The following is a 6,136-nucleotide window of genomic DNA, read 5'->3' as shown; positions in this document are numbered from 1 at the left end:
CCAGCTGACTGAGCTCGAGAGCGATCCGATCTTAATAGCTCTATTAGTGGAGCGCAGGCAGCCGGCGCGAGCTCACGTGAATGAAGGTCATAGAGGCGTAATTATGGTGTAATTATTTGTTGATGTTTATACTATTCCGTTAAAGCACCGAGGAAGAAGCGCCTGGTCGTTTTACTAAACTTTTCTTTGACTGGCTCAGTTTACCTAATGTGTGGTAATTACAGGTGCTTCTCCCATAAACACAGCGCCCGCTAATCTCCCTCAACAAAAAGGCAGAGCGCAACAAGCCGCTCGCTCACATGAATCACCTTCATGGAAAGGAGCTCTCTGTCACAGACTCAACACTTCCGGCTGTTATTTCATGTCAAAACCTTTTCACCACAGGGCAGTTCAGCAATCAGAGGGGAACTCGTTTCCACAGTGAACTAAAGAGATGAAGAGGTGAATGCGACTAGTGCTGTCAAACCTCCAACAACAGGCTGCCTTATGGTTAGAAAACATGGTGCAGGAAGTCTTAAGATGTTTTACTGCAGTGAAAGTAGCAATACCACTCTGTAAATGTGTATACAGTGTATACTGTACAATGTTACTGAAGTAAAAGTAAAGTATGCAGAATTCTGCACTGTTCTCAGTTACTTTTCTGCACTGAAGGCAGGTATCAATAATTTAACATAATCACTGGTGCAATATATGCAATAAAGTGCTTTTAGGCTGTACTGTACTGTACTTGAGTATAATTTTGAGGTACTTGTACTTTACTTGAATGCAACGCTTTTGATACACTTTTCTCACTGATGCTTTATTATATATGTGTATATAACCTATTTTCACCTGCTGGTGTGCACATGACAGTTCTGTTTATTTTTAGCTATCTTTGCTCAGCTTTGTTGTGCTTGTTTTTGGCTGCGTGTGTATTTCTATCTTCCTGTATATTGTTCTTGGAACAGTGTCTGTACATTGAAAGCAGCTTAAAACCAGAGTCAAAGTCCTTGTGAACACATATTTAACCAAAAAAGCTCATTTTAATTATGTAAAATTCAGCTTTTTGCGACTATATACTGTACTTCTGCTCCACTATATTTCACAGGGAAATATTACTCTGACTACTGTACATTTACATAAACAGTAATTTGAAAGCAGAACTTGAACTTCTAATGGAGTAAAGGATCAGAGTACTTCTCAACCACTGGACATAACGCAAAGCAAACAGATAATAACACACTCACACACTCAGTTTAGGTTTTTGAGAAAGCAGTCTGTACCATTCTGTTTATTTTTTCCATCTTCAACGTTAACGTCACTGTTCTTAGAGATATATATTTTCTTCTAACATAAAACACACCAAGACAAGAGCAAAGAATAAATAAAAAGTAATGAAATACATGAATCAAAATATAGAACCTATTAACATTAAACCTATAAACCTACAATATGCCAGTTTATTAGATACTGTACACACAGCTAAAACTAATCAACAGTCCTTCAATAAATCCAAACTTTTTAACAGTTGAATGGCCTGACAGATAAAATAATTTCTCACACTGCTTGACCTGACGATGATACTCGGCAATGCAAAATGATTCGAGGCGAGCCTTCGAGACTGCTTTCCCGCAGAAAGTTTGTCTCCAACCCAACATTTATGAGACACCGACTACTCCTGTTATCTGTCCAGAGTTCACCAGACCGAGTAATTATAGGACGTGCAGTCATCTCTTCCCTAAATAACTCTCTCTAACTCTCAATATGAGTGGCTTCCTCAAACGCTGACTGAAGACACAGGTCTTTAGTGTGTTGACATTTCACAGTCGGTCCCTAACTGATTATGTTAGGGGCCCAGTGCCCTTCCTCTGGGTCCCTCGGTGACCCAGAGAAAGAGCACAACATATCAGACATGCTTCCATTGCTTTCAGCTTTAAGAAGCAGGCATCATGTCATTGCACAAAAGTGTTAACCACGACACTGATGTGACCACAAACACTCCTCCACAGGCTCACAGCAGCTGACTCATCTGGACACTTTGACATTTCTGCATTTCTGTCCTTCCGCAAAATGTATAAAGGTGAGAGGACACAGCTCTAAGGCGACCCAGGGGGAGACCACAGCATACCACACGTGGTTTCTTCAGCTCTGACACTGTGGGACTGAACCACAGTGAACAAGCGTTAAACGACAGATTCACATTTTTTACAGGCTGTCTTAGAACAACACTCACACGCCCATATGAGACAGTTTTTGGTTGCTGTAGTCATTCCTGTTGTCCGTAGTGGCTGTGAAGAGACCCCTCAATAATGCTATTCCAATGTAACTGATGGGGGTAGACAAATTTAGTGGGTATCTTGCAAAAATTAGAGTATTTTAGTCTTAAATCTCCCTCTTTGTGTTTCATCTGTCTGCCACAGTGCTGATATGAAACTCTAGATAACACAGTGAGAGAGTTTTACTCCACAAGGACTGTAACTTTAACAGCCACGTCTGATGAAGCTTCATATTAGCTTCAGCTTAAACCTGCTGTAACCTCTCTTAGCCTCTCAGGAGTGCAAACAATGTGGACAAATTACCTTTTAAGTCAGTATAGTGGACTTTTTTTTGCAAACAGTTGCTTATTTACACCTTCAGTTGTTACAGTGAAACTTTAGCATTCATTGTGAGTTGTGTTTCTGGCCATCTGGTCATTGTAAGTGCAATATTCACTCTCTTTTAGCTCTGTTTTTGGTCTATACCAACTGCATTTTTAGCTGCCATATGCTCCACTACGTCATCAACTTGTCGCTAACTGTGTCAGTCTGCTGTTAGATGGTGAGCAGCTAGCGTACAGCTGCCTGTTGAGGTCAAAAATGATGTTCTGAGATCGGTGAGAGCGAATTAAAATGGTAAAGTCACTGCATTTAGATGTGTTTTTACACATAGATTGTGGATATTGTCTTTCTAACATTGACCATAACTGTTTCAGAGTACAAACATTATGAGCATGTGAGTGTTGAATTAAGACAAAAATAATAAGAAAATCTATGTTTAATATCGCGCATTAGAATCAGAAACTGTGGGAAACAAGTTAGCTGTGCTTACATGAGAAAACATCACGGCCTTCTGGCTTTCTTGGCAGAAAGTGCACAAACAGACGACTGCTGCAGTGAAGGTGAACTCTACTCTGAGGCAATGTTTGTTGTGGCCTCTTTTGAGCTGACAGAAACATTTTCTCTTTGACTGCACTGCCCCACATTCACACAGTAACACACCTGAGAGCTGCGAATATTCCTTTGTTTTTGCCCCCTGAGCAGTTTGAAAGGAGCAGCTGAGGCCATCCTGGAGAGTTTACTCTTTTTTTTAAATGGGCTGAAGGTCACGTTCATTTGTTACTAACCATTATTATTTCTACTCTATTACTTCCCCGTGTAAGCCCAGAGGATGTTTTGTTTAATAGCCACAGGAGCATTGAGATTGCAAATAACGCAGCTGGTAAACAGGTGCAAATGCAAACAAAAACAAAATACTTGATCTCCAAAGAACAACCCTATTGAAGAACAAAATCAAGAGCCTTTTTCATCTGCTGTCCTACTGTTATAAATAGATTATAGGAAATATATCCATTGTCTCGTGCTGTCCCCCTGTTGTTTGCATTGAATAGGTTTCAGTAGCCTAAAAGCCCCATAAACATCAAGTGTATGCTAAACATAACAGGAAAATCCAATCAGTATAGTGCACTCAAGTTCAGTAGGATGTTGCTGCTTTGAATTGCCATTGTGTGAGCAAACAATGACAGAAGTAAAAGGACACCGCATATACATACTGTATACAGCTTAACCACAGAAGCTTAAGCTTTTGGAGTAGTTATTTACAGTAAAAAGACCCTACGGTGCGACATGTTCACTGATCATGGGAAAAGTAATCATGAACTTTAACTTTTAAATCCTCACTTTTAAAACCTCAATAGCTCTCAAATACAAGAGGAAATCTACACACATCACAGGGTTAAAAGGGACGATCAAGCCATATCTGCAAAAGATTACAGAGTGCTGATAAGTCACAGTGCGCCATCTGTTTGTCATATGTTTGTGCTGAAGCAGAGACGTAGAAATGTAAAGTTATTATTCAGATTCTGATTCTTTTTTTGTCTATAGTTCCAGCTGTCAAGTGGAGGATCTGACTAAGTCCGTGGTTGAGGGCAATGGCATCTTAATATTCCTGAACTCCTCTGCCCCCCCGTCTTGCCCTCTGGGTCACTGGGGTCCTCTGACCAGATGGTTTTTGGTTGTTGCACATGTTCAGTAGCAAAGCACAAAGAAGATCACAGCCTTGCCACTGTTGCCCTAATGTGTGAAATATTTGATCCCTGGACAGGAGCTTTTGGCCTCTGTTGACATCTGAAAATGATGATATTTTGATGGAGCTTCTGCTATGAAGGCATTTGCGTTACTTTAGCCAAGACAGTTGAGTATGAGCTGGTAATTTGGTCATGTCACAGTCGTTGTCGTGGGAATGTGTTCATGCTGCATGTTTGGGTTAAAAGCATGTCAGGCTGAACGTGGGGCTCTACTGGCTCACCACTACAAAGAGAGACAAAAGGAAAATATTAGTGCAGGCTGATGGCCTTTAGCCAGAGGGTGTCAAAAATGATTGCTAACTCACATCGTCAGCCACACACACCAGTATGTTTTTGCTTTTTATAATCTTGCAATGCACCTTGAAAGGCAGGACATTCTCCCATGACAACCGTGAAATAGTTGGCTTCCATAGGAGTCAACTTCTCCCCCCTCTCTGGCAGGGTGGGTCTGTTATGGACATTAACATGCGTGGAAAACGAAGCCCCGATGGCCTCATCTGACCGGCACCACCACAGGAGAGCTGAAGCCTTCTTTTAGATTAAAAGTAAAACAATCCTTTCAATGCAAAAACAAAAGAACATACGTGCTGCAGTTGGGTTGTGAACACACAGACACTTTGGCATGGCTCTCCCAGGGGCTGAACCTGTTAATTTAAGCCCAGAGGACAGTTGAGCATCAGGGCACACTGCCATGGTAAGAATAGAACAGCCATGGGGGGGGGGGGGGGGGTTCTACTTATGTTCACATTTGCTGCTGCTCTTTACAACACTCCTGCATATTCCTTAATGATAATAATTACTTTAGTTATCAGTAAGTCATTATTAGCGTATTCTTATCTGCAAAGCTTAGCCCTTTCCTTTAGTGAGGCATTTATGGTACAGGGACAAGCACTTTTCAAAAAGGGCAAAACTGCTTTTCGAATTAGAGGAAATTATATCTCACGCCTCTGTTGGAAAAAGTTTTGCTTTCTTTGTCAAAGCCTGCATACTGAGTTTGTGACTTTATCTACAGTAATGCAGACATACAGTTGCGTACTTTGGGTCATGTCCTTGTATCTTTTCCCCCCTGAGGAAATAGAAAGAATTGCAGATATGAGTCCATGACGCATTTGTTAATTGATATTGTGTCACAAGAATTCTGCTGCCCTCAACTACTGACTTAAATTGAAGATACTAAAAAAAGACTGCAGCATTGCAAGCAGCTGTGAGGAGGTACTCAGGCACAGTGCTGCAGCCCAGCGTCAGGCCCGTTTGTGAAATTGTCCAGAATTTTACATCTACATTGTATTAGATTCAATAAAATGGACACAAATGTTCCACTTTCTTGTGACACTCAGCACAACTTTCAAATGAGACATGAGAGACTCCACGTAAGGAGGTGGAGGCTGCAATTCGATTCCTGTGTCAAACCATTGTCGTCACCATCATTGATTACTTTAAGCAAGGCCTTATTATGACCCAAATCTTGATCTTTTCCTGAACCTGACCAACTAGCTTTGGTGCCTAAACCTTACCAAAGTGCGACCGTCACCTGAAATGTTTCTTTATTTTGAAATTAATCAGCTGTTGCATATTTACTTTTGCTAACTTTACTGTAGGATGAGACTGACAAAGATACTTCAAATAATGCCGTGGGACAGTGTTTGAGCAATGACAATGCTAACACGGCATGCTAACATTAGCATGTTAGCATACATTTACTAATTAGCACTACACGTTAAGCCCAGCTTCAGCTGATGGAAATGTCGTACCCTCTGCAGGTTTTCGGTCATAAACTAAAGTTGTGAGACAAATGAAATTTTGACGTGATGATAA

Source organism: Chaetodon trifascialis, chromosome 20 (assembly GCF_039877785.1).
Source record: "Chaetodon trifascialis isolate fChaTrf1 chromosome 20, fChaTrf1.hap1, whole genome shotgun sequence".
NCBI lineage: Eukaryota > Metazoa > Chordata > Actinopteri > Chaetodontiformes > Chaetodontidae > Chaetodon > Chaetodon trifascialis.
Note: the sequence above shows the minus strand (reverse complement) of the source record.